Below are 25,428 nucleotides of genomic sequence, written 5' to 3'. Positions count from 1 at the left end.
TGGGAACTGAACAATGAGCTCACTTGGACTCGGGAAGGGGAACATCACACACTGGGGCCTATCATGGGGAGGGGGGAGGGGGGAGGGATTGCATTGGGGAGTTATACCTGATATAAATGATGAATTGATGGGTGCTGACGAGTTGATGGGTGCAGCACACCAACATGGCACATGTATACATATGTAACCTGCACGTTATGCACATGTACCCTAGAACTTAAAGTATAATAAAAAAATAAAATAAAATAAGAAAAGCAGAAAAAAAAAAAAAAAAACAATGTTGGGTGACATCCTGTCCCCATCCAGGCCCTCAGTCATTGATCTGACCAGCTCTTATAGTCTGCCCCGACTTAGAAGTTGCCCTGCTCCTGAGCTCTGCTCAGCGTTTCTTTTTATGAAGACCATTTGCGTGTTTCTGTTATACATCTTGGTTGCCATGCAAACTTGGCTCGCAGAAGCCTGAAACAAACCCCAAACACCTCCGTACATACTTGCTTTATGACATTTTATTTGAATGCCAATATAACAAGTTTATAGTAAATGGAGGATATGGCAGGAGACTAAAATAACACCATAGTCTTTGAACACTCTAATCTGAGCTTAATAATTTTAAGATTTTTAGACATTTGTAACTCAACCTATGTGCATAATCTAGTAGTAATGGTACTTGGGTAAAGATGTTATGCATGGAGCTCAAAAAGATTGTACTGGATCAAATAACACAGTGCTTCCAAAGGAAACTAAATCTTTTTAAAACCCTCAAACATCAGTTTAAACTGCTAACTTTAATTTTATTTTAAATTCATGTTAAAGTAATTGCCTCAAGCTGGAATTAGGTACTGTCTCTAACTCTCCCTCTACATAGTTAACTATTTCACGTATTAGAAATACAAATGTAGTTATTTAAAAGGGGAGGAAGTTAAAAATAATCTAGAGGTTTCTATCTTCCATGGTTTTACAAAAGCAACAGAGCCAGGTGCACCATCCCTAGCCTGGATGTCAGTCACCCATCTCACCATCTGCTGGAAGAAAAACATCTATCTAAGCACATTACCTGGGGAGAGGCAACAAAATAGTACACAAGTACTTGGACAAAGTGACATTTTAGTTAGTACCTTGTTCATTAAAAATGCAAATGTTCAAAGTTGCCGTGATGCTGTTCTTAAGGCACAACTCTTTCAATATGCCACCTGTAGAGCAGACAGAGCACTGGGCAGAGTCATGCAGACCAGTATTCCTGCTCAACCATTCTCTGACATCCTCGCTTTAGAAAATTTATCTCTCTTGGTCTCAATATTCTGAACTATAAAATTAGGGGGTCAATAAAATCTCAAGAGTCCTGTCAAAGCTGATGTTCCATGATCTTTCGTTTAGTCAAGCTCTCCAGATGAGCAGCTAGAAAGAGAATGACCTGTACAGAGAATTTTAGAATGACTCTTTCCCTTATTTTGTTTTACTGTGCCCCAGATGTGGCCACATCAGGAAGTGGTCTGAAAGTGCCTGAATGCTCCTACTTGGGCAATCTCAGGCTGCTGTGGGGTAATATCCATGCCATTATGTAGGAAAAATAGGGAAACAAAGGAAAATCTCTAATTGCACTTTTTCTTGACAAAATAGCACTCCAGGTTCCCAACCACAAGGGGGCACTGCACTGTCAGAAAGGGCTAGGACCCTCCAGCAAGGAGCTACTGCTGGGTTCATCAAAGTCTATACCAGCAGACTGTCCAGCAAGATGAATGCATGTGGGTCAGCGTCAGGATGGGTTCATGAAAGTCAGGCTCTGGGAGAAAAGAGGGCAGCCACCAGACAGTGAGGCCATGAATGTGGGAAAGCAGTCAGGGCTGACGGTCAAGGAACAGCCCAAGTCAGAAGAGAAGGGCACTTCCTGACCTTGACCGCTCGAGAACTTTACAATTCAGAGGTTTTCACCAAAGGCCAAAGTCCCATTCTTCCCTATGTATCTCATTCCCTTGGCCCCAGTGGCATAATGTAGACACATGAGCTAACGTTCAGAAGAGGGTCAAAACACCAATGTTAACACTCCATCGTTCCAAGTTCTTAGTAAGTGTCTACCTGCGCTAGATAAAGATCACTCTTGGAAACCAAGTATCTAGTATTCCATTCAGAAGAATTTCCACATAACTTCCTTTTGTGCTCTTAAAATTTAAGTGCCCAGATGTGATCTTTGAGGCATTTAGCTACCCTGAGACTCATGCTTCACTCAGAATTTAGTCTTTGATTTTCTTTTTTAAGCACAAACATAAGGATTTGAAGTGGTAACTTTTTCCATATTGTGGTCCTCAACTTCATTTTCCAAAGTTCTTTTTTCTAAATCTAGAGCAAAGTTACCTGTAGAGTGGCTTCAGTATTTTTTGAACTCATATATCTAGAAGAAATAAAATAATTTTCTTATTATAAGTGGGGATTTTAAATAAAATACAGCTACATTAAAAATAAGGTGAAAAATTTATTATGTACAAATGATCATAATGTTTTTAATGACATATATTTTATTCATCTACACAGCTAAGGTCTTGTTTGGGCAAGAAAAAAGTAAAGTTATTAAAGTTAAGTTTTGTTTAAACTTATATAATTATTATAATTTATTTCAGTTAAACTCTTTTTTCTTTGTTAAAATAGTTGTTACCTACTCCACAAATTGAATTATGTCCTTGAATTTATCATGAGTTTGTTTTCATTTCTGTTCTTGATGTGAAGGTTCAGACATAGGAAATGGTTTCCTGTATGAATCCCTGTGATAAAGACACCACATTAACTTAAAGAATAGTTACTTTAAGTGATACACTTATGAATTTGCTTAATTTCATTTCTTATAGTAGAAATTAGCTGTTTTAGAATCTTTAAGCATTTTACACACCTTCTATGGATAGAGTTCTGGAAAGGAGATGATTCTCCCTTAATGAGCACAATGAATGTTTCAAGTAGCAATGCTGCCTGACACCTAGGGGCTTTGTGAACTATTTAGCATTTAGTAAACTCAGCTTTGGGTGAATGGTATGGTGGGGGGAGTGAGGAGAGAGAGGATTTCCTTTCCTGTTCTTAGAGGACTTTAAGTCTTACTGGGAATATAGGTAACAGTCAAGAGACAGTAAGAACTAAAATAATTACTTGTATTTTGGATACAAAATGTCCCCAGATATAACGCTTGCTCCCACCCAATCTCCAATATACCTACACTGTTTGGTATTCTTTGGAAAAGGTGATGTGAGAGAACTTCTGTTTCCCTAAGCCCTCAGAGACCAGTTTTGAGATTTTCCTTATTTTCTTCCACCATTAACACTTTCCAGGAGATAAGACAAAGATGGTACAGGATTGTGATGACTAATTTTCTATGTCAACTTGACTGGGCCGCAGGATGCCCAGATATTTGATCAAACATTATGCTGGGTATGTCTGAATGGAATTAACATTTAAATATATAAATTAAATAAAGTAGATTGTCTTCCCTAGTATAGGTGGACCTCATCCAATCAGTTGAAGATCTGAATGGAACAAAAAGGCTAAGTAAGAGAAAACTCTTCGTGCTTGAGCTGAGACATTGAGTTTTTTCTGCCTTCAGTCTCAAACTAAACATTCTACCTTTTTGGTCTTAAGCCTACTGACTTTGGACTGGAACCACACCATTAACTCTCCTGGTTTTCGGACTTTTGGACTTGGACTAAATCTGTACCATCAGCTCTGCTGGGTCTCCAGCTTGCTGGCAGCAGATCTTGGGACTTGTCAGGCTCCATAATTGCATGAGCCAGTTCCTTATTAGAAGGAGATATTTGTCTGTTTCTCAGGAGAACTCTGACTAATTCACAGGTCTTTGCCTTTAGCTTATCAATATGTAAAGTACTTTTAAAGTATTTTCCCAAAAAGAAAAAAATGCAGAAAAAAAAGAGAAATGCAAGAGTGTCTAGCTTTGCAAATAGCCAACCAGTCCGAATGTTGGCTGACCTTTTCCAGCCAATACTGGCTCCCATCACTCTTTTCTGAACTATTTCTGCCCTCAGTCTCCAGCTTTAATTGCTTAGAGAATGTAACCATTCCCCTACTATGAACCCAGAGGCTGGTGTTAGGCAAGGTCTGCAGCCTCACCAGGTGCCACTCAATACCCTTTTCTCGGCCGGGCGCGGTGGCTCAAGCCTGTAATCCCAGCACTTTGGGAGGCCGAGACGGGCGGATCACGAGGTCAGGAGATCGAGACCATCCTGGCTAACACGGTGAAACCCCGTCTCTACTAAAAAAATACAAAAACTAGCCGGGCGAGGTGGCGGGCGCCTGTAGTCCCAGCTACTCGGGAGGCTGAGGCAGGAGAATGGCGTGAACCCGGGAGGCGGAGCTTGCAGTGAGCTGAGATCCGGCCACAGTACTCCATCCCGGTCGACAGAGTGAGACTCTGCCTCAAAAAAAAAAAAATACCCTTTTCTCTGCCATCTGGAAGTGGTTTGGAGCCATTCAAAGGGGTCCTCTGCCTGATTCTGACAAGCATTGCTTTTACTTCTCGTTTCCCTTTGAGGGCCTATACTGTCTTGATTCTAGCCTGGGCCTCCATTTACATTTTCTACTTCACTTGAGGCACATTGCCTAAAACTTCACTGAAGGGCAGTGCTACGGTTTGAATTTGTGTCCCCTCCAAAATTTATGTTGAAGCTTAATCCTCAATGCAACAGTGTTAAGAGGTCAGAGCTTTAGAAGGTAATAAGGCCATGAGGGCTCTGCCATCATGGGGTGATTAGTAACCTTATAAAAGGGCTGGAGGAAAAAAGTTAGGCCCTTTTTTTGCTTTCCCCTCCCTTTTGCTTTATGAGGACACAGTGTTTAGCCCCTCTAGAGAATGCAGCAACATGGCACCATCTTGTGAGCAGAGAATGGCCTTTACTTGACACCAATTTTTCTTATACCTTGATCTTGGACTTCCCAGCCTCTAGGACTGTGAGAAATAAATGTTGCTTATAAATTACTCATTTGTGGCATATTGTTATAGCAGCATAAACAAAGACAGAAATAGGTACTAGGAAGTCAGGTTGTTGCTTTAGCAAATACCTAAAAGTGTAAAAGCAGCTTTGGAGCTGTGTAATAGGTAAAGGCTGCGGGAGTTCGGAGGTGCATGCTAGAAAAATCCTAGATTGCTATGAATGGCCCGTAATGGGTGATTCTGGTGAGAACTCAGGAGATCAGGAGAGCTATAGACAGAGCCTCGATCTTAGAGATTACATAAGTGATCGTGATCAGAACATTGGTAGACATACAGACAATAAAGGATATTCTGATGAGATTTTAGATGGAAATGGGGGACATCTTATTGGAGACATCTTATTAGAAAGATCATACTTGTTACAAAATGGCAAGGAATTTGGCTTAATTGTGTCTATGTCCTAATGTTTTGTGGAAGCAGAGCTTAAGAGCAATGAACCAAGATAACTGGCAAAAGAAATCTCTAAGAGAAGTGTTCAAGGTGCTGCATGGCTTCTCTTGACCACTTACAGTAAAATTCAAGAAGAGAGAAATGAATTAAAGACAGGATTTATAATCAAAAGGAAGGCAGAACTTAAACTTTTGGAAAATTCTCAGCCTGGACAATATTGTAAAGAATATAAAAAGCATGTCTGGGAGAAAACACCAAGGGTGTGGCCAAGCAACCGTTTAATGAGGACATTTGTACAGATAGGTAGAAGACAGGTGCTGTTAATCAGGACAATGGAAGAATAACTGTAAAGGTGTATTGGAGATCTTCTAGGCTGCCACTCCCATCACAGGCCCAGAGTGCTAGGGTCTTTAGAGCAGAATGGTTTCAGAAAAAGGACTCAGTGCTCCTGTAGGATCTTGAGGCTTGCTGCACCAAGTTTCTGCTCCCTGCATTCCAGCACAATGCTCCTTGACCACTCCAGCTGTGACTCAAATAAGCCCAGGTACAACTTCGTCTGCTGCTCTAGAGGCACAAGTGGTAATCCTTGGCAGTGTCCACCTGATGCTAACTCTGGAGGCATGCAGAATACACAAGCTATGGCAGCATGGCTGCCTCTACCTAAATTGCAAAAGATGCCCCAGAGAGCCTTGGGACCCAGGCATAGAACTACCACAGAGTTCGGGCCACCACAGAGAATGATCAGTAGGGTAATGCCTAGCAGAGTCATGGGGATGGGGCCACCACAGAAAGTCTCCACTAGGTCATTGCTTAGTGAAGCCATGGGAGTAGGGCCATTTCCATGGTCCCAGAACTATAGAGCCACCAGTGTGCAATGCCAGCCTGGGATAGCTGCAAGCACCTGACTCCAACCCCTGTGAGCTGCTACATGGGCTGCACCCAAAAAGACCATGAGGGTGGGGCTGCTAGGAACCTCTGGGGCCCAACCCCTGCCCTAGTAGAACTTGGAATCAAAGAAGATTATTCTGGAGCCTTAAGATTTAATATTTGCCTTGTTGAGTTTTAGATTTAGTAAGGACCTGGTACCCCTTTCGTATGTCCTGTTTTTCCCTTTGGAATGGAAATGTCTGCCCTATCCCTGTCCCACTATTGTATTTTAGAAGCACATAACTTATTTGATTTCCTAGGCTCACAGCTGGAGGGCAAATTTGCCTCAGGATAAATCACACCTTGAATCTCACCCATATCTGATTTAGATGATACTTAGATGAGAATTTGAGCTTAGACTTTAAAGTTGATGCTGGAATGAGTTAAGAATTTTGGGACTATTGGAATGGAATTAGTGTGTTTTGTATGTGAGAAGTACATGAATTTTGGGGGGCCAGGAGTGGAATGCTATGGTTTGAATATTTGTGTCCCCTCCGAAATTCATGAGGAGAATGAAAGGAGGAGAAGAAGGAGCAAAAGGAGAAGAAGGTGGTTGGAGGAAAAAAATGCAACAACTTGAAATAATTTAGCCCACATAGCAAAGGAACCTGGACCCAGCATGGGATTTGTAAATCTCGGACCAGTGCTCTTGGCACTAACCTGTCTTTTTTAGACAATTCCATGAAGCACTACAATGGAAGTAATTCATCTTCAGAGCTTCAAGAGAGGGTCCTAAAAGCCAGAATGGTTGAATGGTTGATGAAGGTTTTTAGAGGAGGTGGGATTTAAGTTGGGCCTTAAAGTTTGAAGAAGATTTGGAAAACACACATTCCTGAGGCAGGGACAGGTAAACACTTGGGTAATGTTAGAATACCCACTGGACACTTGTCATCTGCCTCTAATATGTATCCTTTCCAAGAAGAGGAACTCACAAGCATATCAGCAAAGCAAACTAGCCAGTGTACCAAACGCATTTTCAAGTGAACAGATGTTCAAATTGTATGAAGCTCATCTTTGCACTAAAACAGTAAGTCAGTAGTGGCATGCGTTCTCGTCATTAAGTGGGGCTGCTGTGAGTGTTCAACGTACAGGTTGCTTGTTATCTGTCAGCCCACAGCAGTAGGCTGCCTGCATATCTCAAAAGTAGTTGGAGAAATGCAATCTGCAAGGACAGTTGAGGCTCCCACAGGAGCATAGAATTGCCTCTAAATACAAGGGCTCATGAACATTTTACATCCCCTTGGGAAATCCCTCTAAACCCCTGCCTCACTGGTTTCCTGGTACAAGATCCAATAAATCTGCACACTCAGCTTAGACGTAGTGCCAGGCCTCATAATGGAATGATTACATGTGTTTTGTGTGTCAGAGACGTGACAGAAAGATTATACAGTGTAGTGAAGCAATCTTTGGGGTTTTGGCAGGGAAAGAGAGGAGATAAATATATGTCCAGGGTAGAAAAATGGCAGCTCATAGAATTGCTGTCTCAATGTCACTCAATCATTCAGCAAAAATGTATTAAGTTTAGGTCAATAAGCATTTATCAAGTTCCTCCGATGTGACAGGTATTGTATTACATGCTGTGAGAACCGAGGTGCACAGGACACATCATTTATCCTTGGTGTTGTGAAGTCCACTAGAAGAGCCAGGCATGTAAAAGATGGTTTTAGTGTAATGCAGCAATGTAATAATAGGGATCGTGGCAAGGTACAATGGTGGCACAGAGAAAGGAGACTTAGCTCAGCTTGGAGTGTCAGAGGAAGCTTCTGAAGGATGATTCAGGGAGGATGAGTAGTGTGAAGGGGGAGGAATGCTCTAAACTGAAGAAATAACGTGAACTAAAGTACAGAAGTGGAAATGATCCTGGTTTGTGTGTGAACTTGGAGGGTATGTGTGAACTTGGAGGGTATATAAGGGAACAGGAGGGGGAAGGACATAGGTGGACTAAATAAAAGAGGCTTGGAATTATTGGAGTAAAAAGAAAGATTGATGAGTGCTGCAAGGAATTCAAAGAAAAAGCACAAACAGTTCTACCAAGGAACTGACCAGTTGGTCAAATTAACAAGTTAAAGATGTGTTTAAAGTTATAATAAATACAAGACCCCCTTGTAAAAGATACCAAGCCCAATAAGAAGGTGGTAAAGTGCCAAAGTGAGTTGGAGAATTACATGAAATAGGCTTGTAAGAGGGAGAAGACACTAGCTGGGGGAGAGTTCCAGGAGGCAATGGTATTTGAGCAGATGGGAGGATCATGTATAAGTAGGTAGAAGAGAAGGAGCATGTCATCCCAGGCAAAGAGAACATCCTGAAGTACCTTTAGGTTTAGTCACTTTAGGATCACGTAGGAAGGAAGACCTTAGTGTAACAAAAAACTTACAGAATGAAAACTAAGGTATTTGTATATAAAACATTCCAAGTGGGAGAAATTTCTTCCCTAGAAGGTCAGGCTGGGAATCAACTAGAAAGAGAACCACTCAGGGGCTAATGTGTAGATTTACAAGAAAGACAGGATGGGCAATGCTTTTGTAACTTAAGTACTAAGCTGTGTTCAAGAAGCTTCCTCTTTTTAAACAATCAATAGGAACAGTCTGATCCTAGGTGAATACAAGTATGGCTCTAAATCAAAGAGAATTTATAGAAATCTGCAGTAAGGACTCTAATATGTCAGGTGTTTAAAGTTCTTCATCCATGGCCTGTTAAAGGGAAGAACTGTAACTAAACGACCTTACAATTTATCACAGAAACCAGGACAGTTGTGTCTGAGATGAATGCAAACAACACAAGATCCTAGGAAAGCCAGTATGAATGAGGATCGTCTAGGCAAACTGGGACTCTTGATCCGTGCATCAGTTGGGGTCCAGTCAGGACAACAGGAACCACACTCGTCATTTCAACAGAGAGAATTTAATATAGAAGATGGGTTAAACTGGTCCAAGAAAGCAAACTGGGAGCACTAGGGAAAGGGTGGGGAAACAAAGGCAAAGATTGAGGGTGTCAGCATCTAGAAGCTCAGAGGACGAACCCTGTAGGACCAGGCTCAGCCCCCTGAGGAGGCAGCACATCCTTGCTGCTTCTGGGTGACTCAGGAAGTCTTAATAAGAAGTCCATGCAGTAGAGGCTCAGCTCTTTGAGAACAGGTATTGCCCTGCTTTGAAGGGCACCTTCCTAGGGCTTTATGAGATTGGTTCTGGGAGTGCTGAAAGAAGTTGAAGGTTGGAACCAACTGGCGATGCTAAGTGAAAGGCCATTGCCACAGGCCAACCGCTGGTTGCTGCTCCCATGCCCCTGTTTGCAAAATTTAAGAGAAAGGCATCTGACTGAGGAAAACTTTAGCCTGCAGATCCCAGCCTCGGTGTCACACAGCAGAGCATAGAAAGGTGGACTTAGAACTGAGCAACACTGGTGTAATAATGGACACAGTTGTTCTTACTGTACTTGCAGAACCAGTATTGAAAATTGTTCTGATTTTGAGGAGGAAATCCTTCTAAAAGATCCTTCAGCTCAGTAAGTGATAAAAATCACTATCTGGTCTGCAGAAGAAGAAAACAGCATTTATCAGTTATTCCCTTTGTGACAGGAACTTTACAAATGTTGATTCATTAATCACAATAATCCCATAGAACTTGTGTTCATCCTGTTTTTACAGATGAGGAAACTGAAGTTTCAGGTGGTTAAGCTGCTTGCACAAAAACAAGTAGCTAGGGAGAGGCATGTTCTAGAAACATGGACTAGAAGCAAGTTCCATGTGATTCCAAAGCCCAGCTCTTTCCACCAGCTCTTGGTCTTCCTAGGGAGGAAGCCGCTTCTTTACAGGGCTGAGGCCCATGATCCTGGATGGAAGGGCAATGGCTGGACCACTCATGGAGGCCCTGGGCTAAGTGACCTCTGCTAGCCACTGGCTTCTGGAAAGCCCATGCCCAAGAGGTTTTCCATCCTTTGAGTTCACACCTAGCCAGTCTCAAAACCTAAAGTGATTTACTCCGGCTAAATGCTGGCCTCACCATTCGTGGGAAGGAGCCAAGACTTTGTTTGAATGAGCTCGCCATCTCTTGGAGAAAGCATCACGCTGCAGCCACCCATAGCTATATTTTGGAGAGAGTGTGTTTGTGTGTCTGTCCATGTATTCATGTGTCTTATAAATTCAACCTTACTCAGTAGGATGGCATTCTTGGATAACAGACCCTTCAGCCAGACGGCCAAAATTGCAAAGGCAACAGTTATTTTTTGGCTGCATCAAGTTCTTCAGCCTTAGCTGAAGACGAAGGCAAATTGTGCCTGTGTTTTCTGGAAATGCTGATGCTGAGATGGGACCTTACTGGGGAATTCACCAAGGCCCAAGGGAACTGAGAAGATAAATGCTACCAGGCGGCTGCAACTTGAGCAAAATTCCAAAACAATAGAATGTCAACTGAAGATCATAGAAGACTGTGGCAAGTATGACAGAAAGCAAGGGCAATGGCTGGGTCCTGAGACCAATGAGGATGTGGATAATGGGTGCTGGCACTACAAACACTGCTTTGAAAGAAGCTCGAAGGAAAGGAGGCAGATTCGGCACTCCCTACCCAGGACTCCAGCTCATCACTGAGGAAGAGGGAAATGCAGCCAGCGGTTTGGCAAACTGCCCTCCCCAAATACCCCTGTTTCAGCCTTCACAGTGGTTTCCTGAGCAGCTCAGGGCGGGCCAGGTATGGGTTCCTCCTGTCATGTCAGTGTTCTCGCAGAGAGGGCTTTTGGGCCCTTTTGCAAAGTGACTTGGCTGGAGCCACACTCCTGCCAGCGTGGCAGCTGTTACCACTTATACCAAGAACATCTGGCCTGAAGATTGCAGTAAAAGTGACACTTGTCTACAGAGAAAAAATGTTGAAGTATACATTTTGGACATGAAGAAATAAGTAATGACATTTAATGTTTTCATAAAGCTGCTACACTGAACAGCAATCGTCCAAGCCCCAGGCCCAGGCATGGGTGTATCTGTCTGTTGCTGTGTGCCTGCAGGTCTGTGAAAGGCCTTGTATCTGGAACATCACTGCCTGATGCAAGATTTGTCCTCCCTCTGAAGACATAGAACAAAGGAGGCCCTTGGTAAGACCTCTTCCTTCAAGATCTAAATCACAAAATTGAGGAGCAGGGAGCAAAATGTAAGGAGCACCCACCAGATGACAGGAAAGCCAGCTCTGAGTTGCAATGGTGTTACTGGGTAAATCACATTGCTGGGGTCAAATTTCTCATCTGTAAAATGGGAGTGTCACCGATGATGTGTTTAAGGTTCCTCCACATTTTATATTCTGTGCTTTTAAAAATAGAGACAGTTGCACCATTCCTATGCCAAGCCTGTAGGTTAAACATGATTCTTTCCAGATCCTGCTAGTAAAATGCACATCCCCCTTGATGTGGTGATCCTTGCTACCCCTCACTCAGGATAAGAGAGAGTGTCAGACAGAGCTGGCCTGGAGGTTATGGGCTCTTGGAGAGGAAGACAACACCAAAAGGGGGATGATACTCCCAAGACCCTGTCCTGATTTCATGCTGCCCTGTAATACTCTTCACAGCTATGTGCTCAGCACATTGCCTCAACTTAGGCATCTTCTGCATTTGATTTTAAAGAGCGGAGGCTGAAGAGAAGATGAAGCATTCTTCCAGTAACTAGCTTCTGTTCGATTGGTAGAATGTCAACTGGCGATACTATAATGACCACAGTGAGGCTGGCAGAAATTTGGGTAATCAAATAAGAGTGTATATTTAATAACTTTTTGATTTGTGAGTGATTAATCCTTTGCATAGTTCTCTGTCTTTTGAATTAAAATGTGTTACCTCTGCCAAAATTACATGTGAACAATGCATTACTAATGTGCAATTATCATCAATAATATGTATATTACTGGGTAAATGCATGGCTTATCAAAGAAGATCCTATGAGCCCTTTGTTATGTTCTCTTCCTCTAGGAGGTGCTAGGCTCCTGCTCTGGTGCCAGGAGAGGGGAGTGACCACGTGGAAGGGCCAGAGTGAGGTTGCTGGCCAGCCCAGACTGCTTACTGTCAGACCAAAGGAGAGGTGGCAGCAGATTTAGGGCTTGTGGTTCTGTAGAGCAACCGCAGTTTGGTGTTGCAATCTTTCTAAGCTTTAGTCTACAGGCTTTTGGTATTATTTTGTAGCTTTATCTCTCAGTTCTAGAAGCTGAGATTAAAGCAGACACTGAACAGAGCTAATGCCTGGGCCTGGAGATCCGAATGGTGTACACTGCAAACATTCATGTGCCTACCTAAGGGAGCAGGAGGAATAGGACTGGAACATGGCCTGGGCTTCTGCATTTCCAGCAGGTTCCCAGGTGATGCTGATGTCACTGGAAGACCACACTAAGTAACCAGGGTGCTGCCATTATGAGCTTGGGTTTTGGAATCAAATACCTAGGTTTAAGTCCTGGCCCCAGACTACCTAGCTATGTGACTTTGGGATAAGTATGTAACATTTCCAAGCCACAATCTCCTCAGACATGAAGCAAGAATAATCACTATCTTGATGCTTCGGTTTGCTAAGAGGATTTGTGAAGCTCATGCTGGGTCCAGGGCCTACTAGGCTCTGAAGAGGAGTGGGTCCTTGGAAGAACGGTGTCCCACGACTGACCTCTGAGGCTTCCTTCCACTTCCAGGACCACACTCATGAGCCTAGGCACAGCCTCAGAAAGACTGCTGGGCCTCAGTTCTTCCTCAGCAAAACAGGGGTAACAGAATGGCATCTGTGGGAGGTGAACCACAACAGAGCTACATTTGCTCAGGAGCCCTGACTCCTCTGTGACAGAAATCATAGTTCATGGAAACCTTCTGTTAAACCAGAGCCCTATATACACTGATCCTAAGGAAATCTTTATAAACACTTTAGAAGATACGCAAACATCACCTATACATATGATAGGTGACAAAAATTGATAGAACTCTTATACAACACTTTATGCTACTGTTAAAACCAATAGACATGTAAAGTGAGTTTTTACCAAAACGAAGTTGAGAAGTACTGTTAAAATAAAAGCATTAAAAAAAACAGCAACAACAAACACGTTGACTAATGCCTAATGTCCTGACCCCAAGTGACACAAGAATAATCAGCTATCCTAGTGTGTCCATTCCGCTGTCTAGACTGCTTCTGTGTGAGATTAACTGGAAATCCTATGAGACAATACAGAATGTGCAGGGTGAAGGGGCAATCAAGGACTCCTCATTGAGCTGGTGGCACCTTCCTTCTCTTTGCAGCTTCTGATGATACTCATGGAGCAAACTATGGGTTAAAAAAAAAAGCCCACTGAGTGACTTTAGAGGCCTCTTTTCCCTCTTCTTACCACATATGCAATCAACTCTCCAGCACTAAAGTTAACTTCCACTGACCTGAAACTACAGAACCCCTTTGGCCTCTGTTTGACCTGTTTTTGGAGGGCAGCTTTGCTCCTGGGTTCTCTTCTGTTCCTCTGTGTTTCCAAGGGAGCTCTTCTGCAAAAATGACTTCTCTTTGAACTGAGATGGATATTTTTCCAAGACCTAGGGCGTTCACTCACTAGTATAAATCCGCATGAGGGTAGCATGGGAACCTCTCCATGATGTGATTGGAAGCAAACCCAAGCACCTTGCCCCCACATCACCCTTCAGCCCCCTAGTAGCCAGTGCTGTCTTCAAGATTAGGAGCTAAGAAAGCCTTTGATGAATATCAGTTCTGGTCCTTATCTCTTATAGATAAAGAAAAGGGGGTTTACAAGAAGAAACATACTGAAGTACATATAATGCTTTAATAAAGAGCCATTTCTTTACATCTGGATAACTTCAATCCTCAGGATTCTCCTTAGCAAGACCCAGACCCTACTGGGTAGAATCATTCTTTACTAATGGTTCTCAACATGTATGTGCTCTAAAGACCACTGGTGCCAGAGTCATCAGTGGAGCTTTTTAAAAATGCCAACTCCCCAGTCCACTGTGCGCCTCCTAAATCAGAGTGCTGGGGGTGGGGCCTGGGAATCTGCATATTGACAAACTCTCCAGGTGATTTCGTGGCACAGGACTTTTGAAAAGCACCTGTCTAAACCGCTGACACCTTAACTCTCGGATACCACACAGGCAGGAACTAGTTGACTGACCCACCCTTGAACTGAATTGGGGTATGTGCCTGGCCCTCCCTTTCCTCAGTGGGTGGCCCTTGTACCAGGTTGGCTAAGAATGAAATTCTCTGTCCAGGCATCCTGCAGTGGCACTCCTGCTCCCAGTTACTTTGCTGCCTGTTCAAGACCCTGGGCACTGAGAACTAATCTCCTTTTCTCTCTGTGTGGATCTGATAGCCTGGCACAGCTCCCATCAGCTGTCTTCTCCGAAAATTAAGAATGAACTATCCTGACTACATTACATGGCTTATTCCTCCTTAGATAACCTCCTGAAATGTTTGTTACAGAATGAAATTTTGGCAAACCAAGTCATGATTCCAGAAACTCTCTATGTGGGATAGATTATAATACTTTAGTTTTAAGTTTTCTCTCCATTTCTTTATTGTTGACATGTGATATGAAAACCAATACCTAAATATACTAAGAGAACCCAACCATTGGTCATTTTGAATTGAAAAATCATATGCTAATATATATTTTCTTTCTTGTTTGTTTTGTATCTACTTCAAGTGTTTCAGCAAATGCTTTTCTTTTCCATGGAAAGGTTCTCATGTAGGGAATTGGAGATATGAACAGCAAATTTATTTGCCTGGAGTCACCTAGGAAGAGAGTTATGGTAGGAACTGGCATTTCAAGTGTTCCCTCACTTCCAGCCTAGACCATGGAGGAAGAATATCTGTCTTTTGAGGGTGGCTAAAATAAGGGATTGTAGTTTTCTGCTGTGTGCAGAATCCCTACTACATTGTAATGTAACTCAGATGCACAAATATGACTCTATGACTCCTCCTCCTGAGTCTAACTTCCTAGAAATCAGAGGAAAGATTTATTTTTATTTATTTATTTGTTTTTTATTTTTGCAGATGGGGTGGTCCCCTTCCTGTTCACTGTATTTATTCCCTTTGTGGAACATTCTTAATTCCTATCTGTCATCCTTCCATCCCTCTCATCTCCCCAAAGCTGATGCTTAAGTTTAAGTTGCACTTGGTAGAGGAACACAAGGTATTAAAGCCACATCCAGTAGGATGCTTTTCAAGTTCCCAGGAGCAATAGCATCCCTTCTAGTTGGGCCACCGCCTTGGGGGCTCAGCACCTCTTCAGGGTGACAGTCTGAAGCCAGGAAGCCCCCCTGGCATAAACACTAAAGAGGCAGAAGCACCTGGCCCCCTTCTATTCAGTGGGTAATTCTACTCATGCGTTAAGGTGAGGCACAGCGCCGCTTTGCATCACTTAGGGAGGGTTGGTGTATGTAGTAATTCTTTGGAATGTCCAAGTTGGGTCCACTCCCTTTCCACCCCTCACTGCAAGCTCAGGATAGGGAAGTGGGAGGCCCTGCCTCAGAGGAGCAAAGTGAGTGATGGACAGCAGGAGGACACAGCCTTCCTCTAAGAACTTGGAGCAGGTAGGGAATCTGTCTTTCTCTCTGCCCTTTCCTTGCTTGTTTTCTCTTGGTATTTTGCTCCAATGAGTGGAACGGACACTTTAGGAACTCGTTCTGTGCAATGTGGCATAGTCCTCTGTAGACAGAGAATTGACCAAAGAGCCTGTTAACAGGTATATTCTTAGGATTTCTCTCTTCAGGTCTCTATCTGAATACCTGGAGCTATGATGACGAGAGGGTCCTGCTACAATATTCTGTACGGAAATTTGAAAAAAAGGAAGCAGCAGAGGAACTGGAATCTAACGGTCTGGGAGGAAGGAGAGGATAGGAAACCTCACGTGTTTCAGGGAAATCGATTCACGGAAACAGACTCTCTCTCTCCCTTCCCGCGCTGTTTCAGAAAGTCAGGATTTGGGATCCAAAGCAGGGCGTGCAGACCTACGAGGGGCTGCGGAGGGAGGCACCGGAGGGCACTTCTCACCTCCGGGTGTGCCGGGAGGGGCACGCGGACCCAGCTCGCAAATGCAGGATGGGGTCCCAGTAGAGCTTTGCTCATCATCTTCCCAGGACCAGAAGCGAACGGCGGCAGATAGTTGCTAGGAATTTCGGATTATTTAAAAACAAACAAACAAACAAACAAACAAACGCCCTCATCCATCTGAGAGCAAGGACGTCTGGTTTGGGACAGGGAAACAGAAACCCCGTGGCGAGAAGAAATTCCTCCTCCGTTTGCTCTTTGGAAGGGTAAGCGTGTGCGTACTTTTAAATGAGTAGCAGCAAACTTCGTAATTGCGAAAAGAAAAATTGAAGGACTGAAATACTCCTGGGCAAAGTGAAATAAGGATACTGTGGGTTAGAGAGTTTTCCAGGAAGGGGTCCCGAGATGTGGCTTGCTCGCCAGCAGGGGGCACGTTTTCTTTAGGATTGCGTCCCAGAATCTGGAAACCTCGCAACCGGACTCTCTCCGAGTCCCATCGCCGGAAATCGCTCTGCAGATAATAACCCTCCGGTGTCTGGAAATGTTTAATTACCGCGAACACTCCTTCCTCCAGCGCCTCCCGCCGCCGGTGCAGCCCGGCAGGACCCAGCGCCACGGGTGCAGTAGGTGGCTCTATCCGCAGGATTCCACCCTAACTATCCACAATTCCGTTCGAACTACTGTTCTCCAACACCCCTGGCTGATTAGACACTGCCTTGTTTCTAATGCACTTATTTACACCTCGGAAAAAGGAAAAGTTCATTAACCTTAGTATATAGATCTGGATGCGTCTAAAATAATCTGACAACTCAAATTTGTGTAAAACGTAAAAACCCACGCCGTCTTTTACATGCATTTTACATTTGATCTTCGCAACAGAAGACAACATCATTCCATTTTCCCGATGGTAGTATGTCCGTGCAATTCCATGCTCGTATTTATGCTTCATGTCACACATATTTTTACAAACCAAAGGTATGTGTGTGTGTGTGTGTGTGTGTATTGTTACATTTATTAAGGTGAAAGAGTTCCATTTGTGTGCCCGTAAAGAACTTACCAAACGGGAACTGCCTGGAAAAACAGTTCACTTTCCCTTTCAGTTTTGATACTGTAACTTGTATGTCGCTGTCACAACAAAAAACACCGGCTCTTGCGTTCATCTAGCATCTGTTCTTTTAAGAACCCTGGATTGCATTACGTTATCAGGGGAGTTATCTGAACAAGTGTGCGCAGGAGTCCTGTTACCTACCTCCCGTGCTTAAAAATGCTTCCCACCCCCAAGCTGGATTTTGACCTGATTGACCGTAATGGTTCCAGAGGAGCTATTGAGCCATTACTATCCATCATCTAAATGAATACAGAGGGACGCCTAAATCTCCAGGTTATTTGAAAGCTCTGTACATGCGTAAGGGGGTTTCTAACAAGCAGACCCCCAAATGTCTGCAAAATAGTTACAGGAAGTAGTTGCGTTGGAAGCAAAAATTCGCAAGTGCTGAGCAAACTCCATTTGAAAGAATGAAGTCTTTTTTTTTTTTTTGAGGCTATGGGGTGCGGAGAGGTGGGGTTCATTTTTTTTTTAATCCAAAACAACTCAAAGCAATATAGACCACATTCTAGTTAATTTTCTGGAAGCTGCTCACTTTTCACTCCGAAGACAGACTGGGGCGCGTTCCCAAAGAGCAGGAATCTGGAGAGGGGCTGGGGTTTGGCGTGGAGACAGGAGCAGCGGCCGTGACCACCCCAGGCGTGCCCAGGAAAAGGCGACAGCAGGGCTTGCTGCGGGACTGGGTTCAGTGCGGTCCATAGTCAGTCCAGAGGCCCGGGCAGACGGAGGGATCGCTACCCTGACGGACCTCACACCGACTGGCGGGTTGTGGAGCTCAGCGCCGGACAGAGAGCTGGAGGCCTGGTCTCTACTGCGGGGACCCTTCTTCTAGGCTGCCCAGTCCCAGCCGAGTCTGGGACTACTCGGGCGCCCGCGGTTGCGCCCCGAAGGCAGTGAGCGAGAGAGCCAGAAAGAGCCGCGGCGGAGTTCGCGCCGGCTGGAGTCCTCAGGCTCAGAGCTAGCAGAAGTTACAGCCGCGGTGGCAGAGTGCACTGGACTCCCAGTACTGAGATGGGAGTTTTGTCACCTTCATTGGCTTTCCAGGAGGACAGAACTGTTGGGTTACCGAGGACGGTTACCAAATTCGAAACGTGACGTCCTCGCTAGTCCTAAACACATCTAACCTCGCTTAAAAAGTACCCTTGTTGCTCTTAGGTGTCCTGAGTCCTGCCCTTGTCAATCCATCCAAGCCGTAGTCCGGCACCGCGCTGCGACCCAGGGCCCGCTTAATGTGATCAATTTCTCTTAAATAGGCGGGGGATGGGATACCCCAGCACTGAGCGGCCAGACGAGGGATTCTTAGCTTCCTGGGCTTCTTCCTGCCTGCCCCGCCCAGAGGGAACCCCGACTCTGGTTGGCCTCCTGTGGAGATCGAGGCTAGGGTTTGGGGGTCACCCCCTTGGGAGCGCAGAGTGGGATGGAGGACTTTTCAGCTCCTAGCAATTCTTGAATTTCGTTATCCTGACTCTCTGAGGCTGTGCATTGTCAGCGACCTAGGAGACACCTCTCTGAAGCCAGGCTTCTGAAACAGGTGAGCCCTTGTGGAAGGCCATCCTCACCAGCGCTCAGGTACACTCTGGCCTTGTCCTGTTCTGGCCTTGCTGACCAGCTCCAGGCAGAGGTGGTCCTGATTCCTCTGGGAGGCACAGCCTGGGGGACCAACACCAACCTTGCTTCCAACACCCTGTTCTACATCCGCTGAGGTCTAGAGACCTCTACATCCACTGAGGTCTAGAGACCTGAGTCAGGATCAGTTTTCAAGATAATCTGTCAAAGCAGTGGTGAAACAATTTGGTTGCAAGTTTCTTCTTTAAGATCAGGGACACTTTCTCTCCAAGAGCTCTCTAGGGATCCTACTACTTAGAGCTTTCTGGAAGTCCTGAGGCATATTGGTCAAGAGCCCTGTTTTAGAAGAGAAAGACAAAGAGAAACATAAAAGAAGCCCAGTTGAGCTGTGAGGGGTGCATAGCAGAAGATTGGGTATTTACACCCCAGAAGGTTCCATCCCACCTGAATGACCAGCCGCTGTTCCTAAGTGATCTGCACAGCCAGAGGCCCTATTGTGTGGGCATTATTTTTTCCATCTTAACTTTTGCTGCTGGTAATGGAGGTTACCCAAGCTTTGCTTATTTGGAGAGCCTGAGGCTGGAGCAAGCACACTCTCTGTGCCCCAGGTGGAAGCCAGCAAAGTTCAGCATTGGCCTTTGTAGACTTTCCCTCCAGGCCTTTCCTTGCTCTTGAAGCTTGCTGTTCTGGAATCTCTAGGAAGGGGGTGTGATCTCAGTTCCCTTCTCTTCCCTGCTCAGTTCCCTTCTAGCAAGACTGTCACTGCTTCCTAGCAACTGCTAAATTCCAGGAGCACGGACAAACTTATGTGAATCTCTTACTTCTGCACTGACCTGAGGCACTGGGTAAGAAGGTTCGCTGCAGCAAATATTGCACCCTCTCTTACTCCTCCTCAAACAAGACAAAGTTACCCAGGAGTTAGAGGCTAGATTCTGTTCTAAAGGCCTAGGGATATAAGGAAACCCTCATTCAACTATGCCTTTGGGGGAGGGGGGTCTCCATGACCATCTCCCTAGGTCAGGTATTACAACCTTCTTCATCTCCCAAGAAAATCAGATTTGCAAACCAAAGCTGGAGATAGCAGAAACTCCTTGGGAGAGAGGCAGTACCAATACTTAAGGACCCACAGAAGCTAGGATCCAGCTCCAAGGGTCACTCAGCAGCAACTCTGGGGCAAAGGCAGAGAGTGCAGTTTTGTGATCTGGACCCACTCAAGTCCTGGGAAACCAGAGATGCCTCCTGTGCCAAACCCAAGGCCTGGAAGGGTATTCCAGAAAGGCATTAGGCAGGGATTGGGCTGGGGTCAGCCGGAGGTCAGCTTTCAGAGATGAGTAGTCAAGGGGGTGTTGGTACCCTCCATAAAGCCTAGGCAATGAAGACAGAATTTTTAATGTCCAGACTCTGATTCCTTTCCGATTAAAGACTCCACCTGAACCAGCTCCTTGACGCAGAGGCCCTGGAACTGACAACTTTGCAGCTCGGCTGGCTTGCCAGTGCAGCTCTCTAAACCCCGACCCATCCTAAAACAAGTATGTGAGTAGAGAGTGCCACCGTGTATTAGGGTGAAATCTCAGAGAATTCTGGGTCCCAGGAAAATAACTTTCCTGACCTTTCACTACTCTTTGTTCTTTCTACTGGACTCCAGAACTTAGGGTCTGGGGTCGGCCATAAGCACTCGGACGTTATAGCTCGCTTGCTTCGGTGACCCTGGCCCTCCCGCACCAGGAATTAACCAGCGCTGCCTGGGTTAACACCCTGGCCCCGAGCACGCTTGGATGTGCAGGAGCTGCTCCACACTCGGGGTCTGCTGCCTCTGGAAAGAGATTCTGGGAGGAGAGGCGACTCTGTCAAGCGCCAAAGTGCGTTGAAACCCAAGCCGCGGTGTAAGGATCCCGGTGCACAGAGCTACAGCCCCTCCCTCCCTCCCTTCTCCCAAAGAGCACGGGTTGTGTCCTAGGAGTCCAAGTATAGGACCTCGAAACGTACGGTGCCAGCCCGCTCTCATCTGCTAGGGACCGTTTCCTCCAGCGCGCCAGGCGTGCCCCTCTGGACCTAAAAAGGCAGAAGGGGTCGCGCGGGACTGAAGAGGAGGGGACGCAGGTTGGGAGAGGCCGGGTCCAAGCGAGTGCAGCTGCCAAAGTCTGCTGCCCGGGTCAGCAAAAACTTTGTCTTTCATTGCGCAGGCGCATGGCAGGGTTGGGGGGCAGGGGAGGGAGGGGAGGAATCCTGAGGCAAGGGGCGGGGGTGGGGGTGGGGGTGGTGGAGGAGGGAGGGTGGTGGATTAAAATAAGTAGGCGGCTCGGTGCTAAGGGATGAGTGAGTCGGAGCTCGGCCTCTCCCCGGCACGTTCTCAGCTGCTCCTGGTTCAGACCCAGCGAGGGAGCTGCGAGCGAGGCTCACCATCCCGGGCGGGCAGGACCCGGGGCTGCTGAGCGCTCGCTCCCGCGTGTCCGGCGCTTAGAGTCCCCGCGGCAGGAGAGGAGTCGGGACTCTAGAGCTCCAGGGGCGCCTGTGGGCTCCAGCGCCTCCGGCTTCCCCAGTCCCCTTCAGCTAAAGCCCCAGAGAAGTGCTCAGCCCCGGGATCTCTGCGGAACAAGGTAATTGCAGTCCTGGGCGCCCGGGCTCAGCAAGGCGAATGCGGGCAGGACTCCCAGGTTCCTTGTCACTGCGCGGCGGGTGTCTCCTCTCTCTCAATGCCCCCAAGGAAGCTCTTGACAGACGAATGCTGCAGGACTTTTGTGAAAGTGAGAGCAGGGTGGTTGGGGGTGCTGGCTCAGGACTTCCCGCGCAGGGTCCTCGGTCTCTGACCGCCGGGGATTGAGGGGGCGGGCCTCAGCTACTGCCGCCAGCCCGCCCGGCTCTGCGGAATCCCGGGCGAGGTGCCCACGGACTTTGAAAGTCAATATGCGGGCCCCCTTTAAGAAACCAGAGCAACTTCAGCGGGCACAAACTTTCCCGAGACGCGCTCCTATCTCTGGCTGACGCCTTGGCTGACGAAGAAGGAAGGGAGAGGGAGTGAATGGCCACAGCCGCAGCCGACCGCGCCAGGGACAGGTGCATGCCCCAGCCCGGTAGCGCTTTCGTTCAAGTTTGTCTTTTGAGGAGTTGCGCTCTGGTATGAGGCCGACTAGACCCGAGAGCGCAGGGCCGCGAGTCTGAACCCCGCTTGGCACTTGCGCTCTGACTTAGGGATATTCTCCATAGGATGATTGCTCTGTGTCGTCAAGGCCTGGAGTGGAACCCTTGATTGTCCTGGTGCAGGGAGGCAATGCTGTGGGGCGCAAGGACTGCTTTCCACTTCGAGACTCAAACACAGCACTAGTGGAAACTCTGTGGAGCCGCAGTGTCTCCGGGCTGGGGATTGGAAAAGTTCTGTTACTCCCCTGACTGTCCGCTAATCCAGCCGTCAGGAGAGAAAGGAGAAAGGGGTGAGGGCCTGCCTGCTGAACTAATTTCTCCTCCGAAATGTCTCGGATAAGAATGAAAAACCACGTTTAGTCTTTTCTCAGCAGCTCAGGCAGTAGCGGGTTGGGCTCTCAGTGTGTAAAGTAGCCGCGAGGGTTTCTTTGTTGCCACAATTTGGTAAATTTCACCCAGGCTAAGAGCTGCGCATTGGCTCTGGGGAACAAAACCACGTGCAAGGCTAGGTGTCCCAGGTTCACAGCCCCCTAGGGAAGAGAAGGGCTGGAGGGGACTAGCAGCGACCGGCGGCGGGTAGATGTTCCATCCCAGGCTCCTCGAGGTAACTGCTGTTTTATTAAGATTGGGGAATGGATCGCCGAGGACGCAGAAGACATTTAAGTGCAGCCGGATGGCCGCCTTACCGATGGGTTCGTTAGATCTCGTTTGTTGGGAGAATGCTACAGAAGTATCCGGTGCGGTCAGTCATCTTCACAGGGGTCCGGACGCCTGTCACCACTCATTGGAGATTCGATGTCAAGGCTGATTTTCTTGGGTTTCTTCTGGGCTCCCCCAGGCGCAAGCTCGTGGAGTTCGCTCCCGTCCTCATTAATGCAAGCAGTTAACTTGCTCACGCTCAATTAGCCCCAAATAAGCCACTTTAATAGACTCTGCACACTTCATTAATGCCCGGCATAGGACTGGCGGCAGACCTGGGATTGGCGCTCCACCGCGCAAGGAACGCGAGTGCCCGCACTGCTCAGGGACCCGGGATCCCGAGCGCGAATTGCGTCTGCTGTGCGTGGTTGGGTCCCCTTATTCTTTCCCCCAGGTCCCGAGGCCCAAGCTGTTTGAGGAATGGATGCTTAGCCCGGGGAAGGGTTTTCCATCCTATGTTTAAAGATCGAAAGTATTTGCTCTGGGGTTCCGGAGCCCAAGGGGTCAGGGGCTCGCTCATCCTTTCTGGCTGGAGGGGCTAGGGTGAGACTGTTTTTCTCTTAGCTGACCTCCTGAAACCGGATCGTGCTTTCGGCCCATTCTTGATACTAGTGTAAAGAGCCACGTTTCGAACGAATTTCGTCCAGGGGAAAGTACTTGGCGGGAGCCTGGGGAGCCCTGGCTTCCGAATGCTTCAGAAAACAAGGAACGGGCTGGGCCGCGGAAGAAAATAAATGTAGCGTTGGGGAAAACAAGATCGGGCAGACAGCCCGGAAAGGTTGGCTCCCAGGAACCATTATAGCTGCAAGCATTCCCCCTTCCCGGCACCCCCTACGGAGCCCAAGACGGCTCCGGTCTTGGCTCCCAGGAAGAAGGCGAGGAAAGGCCTAGCGAGGTTGGTGGTTTCTCCCACCCAGGCACGGAGCGTGTTCCGACTAGTGTGCAGCCCAGAGTCCCACAGCCACGGCCGCTGGCTTGGCCTTGGATAAGCCAAGCACCCAAGGGAGCAGGAGGAGGCCTTCGCGGCGCCCATTGGGCTCTGGGACCCGGAGATGAGGATCTGATTTCCAGCGCCTGGAAGGGAAGAAGAGGTGACAGCAATTCAAAGAGCCCTCATCTCCCCTAAGTCCAGACCGACCTTTGAAGTTAGCCAGGCTTCTCCTCCTTCCTCTTCCCCTTCCCCAACCCAAATGGGTCCCAGCTTCCTCTCTGGCCCAATTTGAATTTTATTTCTCCTTGTGTCCGAGCTCTGGGATAGTCTCAGTTTGTCCCGGGCACGACCCGAACTTGGCTTGGCTCAGTAGAGATGACCGTTGCTGAAGCCACGGCGTTGCCCGCGGGACCAGCGCTCTGCTTCAGAGGCCAGATCATGCAGATAATGTGCCTCCTCTCGCCCTGAGGCTAAATTCATTGCAGCGATTTGTATTGGAGTGCTAATTTAAACTGCGCAGGCAAATCGCTGCCAGCTCATGGTGTTTTTACACCCCATTTCCAGGAAGGCCTCTTTCCTTAGGTCCCACCACACAGCCAGTGGCCCCCTTGCCAGCTTCCAGGAGAAAAGGTTTTCCTGGGTCAACATTGTCCTCATACCTCCTGGGAAAAGGCACTGCACATCCCTGGACAGAGCCAGGCTTTGAAAGCCTCGCTGCAGCGAAAGGTAGAGGAGTCTGTGCCTGGGCCTCTCCCTGGGCTGAGGGTCAGCTCAACCTGGGGAGGAGGCACACCAAACTAGGGAGCAGAGCAGAGGCCAGTGCATCCCAGGGAAGGGAGATTACTCCATGTTAGAGGAAATGACCTAGGAAGAGGAGAGTAATGAAGGGTAAAGGAAGAAGTTAACAGCAGGGGATTGAGGCTGGGCAAGAGAGAAGGGAGTCCCAAGGACCCTGCTGTGACAATGACTTCTTAAGTAGCCCCAAGCTAAGAGCCAGAAGTTCAGTGCTTGGGCTTCCCAAGGCTCCCTGACAGTTTAGACTTTGCTCACCCTGTTCTTTCCTCCACTGGACACATCTGAGTTAGGAGTGTCTGGGAGGTAGAGATGAAAAGCATTTTTGCAGAGCTCAGATGTCTCCATGGAGGCTGAAGACCATGGCCAAGAAGGTCTGGAGATGCCAGCCCCCAGTCACTTCAGTGTGGCTTTCCTCTGGCCTTGCTCAAGCTCTCCGACCTTGCAGTTGGAGGTACATAGACCACAGGAATGGAGGCCTGGCCTCAGTGTTCTTGCCTATAGGCTTACCCACCTGCCCAGGGCTCACCACACACAAGAACATGCTGACAACCCAAAGACCCAACTCCCTTTCTCTTTGGGGGAGTGAGGGCACTAATGCCCCCTTGTTTGTTACTGCAATTGTTTGACAGAGCAAATGAATGTGGATATTAGCACCCTCCTTGAAAGCAAAGTGGTCCCCAAGGGCTAAGGCAAGGCAGAGAGTCAGTCCACAAGCAGCTTCAGAGAGTGAAGCCAACAGATTTCACTTATATGAAGGCAGGGAAGCAGAGGGTTTTGAGGAGAAAGATGGCAGGGCTTCTGGAAGCCAAATCGAAGGTCAGCCAGAAGACCTTAACGAACGGGAGCTAGGACGTGCATGCATTTGTGTGTCTGTGTATGTGTGTTGTCTGTGAGGCTCTTCATGG

General features: G+C 47.0%; 1 protein-coding gene across 2 annotated transcripts in view; it reads left to right on the top strand.

Annotated features, from left to right (window-relative positions):
* OSR1 (odd-skipped related transcription factor 1) overlaps positions 1-25,428 on the top strand; it is a 114,641-nt gene that overhangs the window by 86,246 nt on the left and 2,967 nt on the right. Inside the window, exon 1 of one of the 2 annotated variants that reach the window (XM_023230037.1) lies at positions 21,275-21,557. The exons of the other annotated variant lie outside the window; for it this stretch is intronic. The gene's annotated coding sequence lies outside the window, so the exon portion shown is untranslated. Of the gene's footprint in view, positions 1-21,274; positions 21,558-25,428 lie in introns of those variants that run through there. 2 annotated transcript variants of the gene reach the window in all.

The sequence above is a fragment of the Piliocolobus tephrosceles genome, chromosome 15, assembly GCF_002776525.5.
Source record: "Piliocolobus tephrosceles isolate RC106 chromosome 15, ASM277652v3, whole genome shotgun sequence".
Classification (NCBI taxonomy): domain Eukaryota; kingdom Metazoa; phylum Chordata; class Mammalia; order Primates; family Cercopithecidae; genus Piliocolobus; species Piliocolobus tephrosceles.
This window is presented reverse-complemented; position numbering and strand designations above follow the sequence as displayed.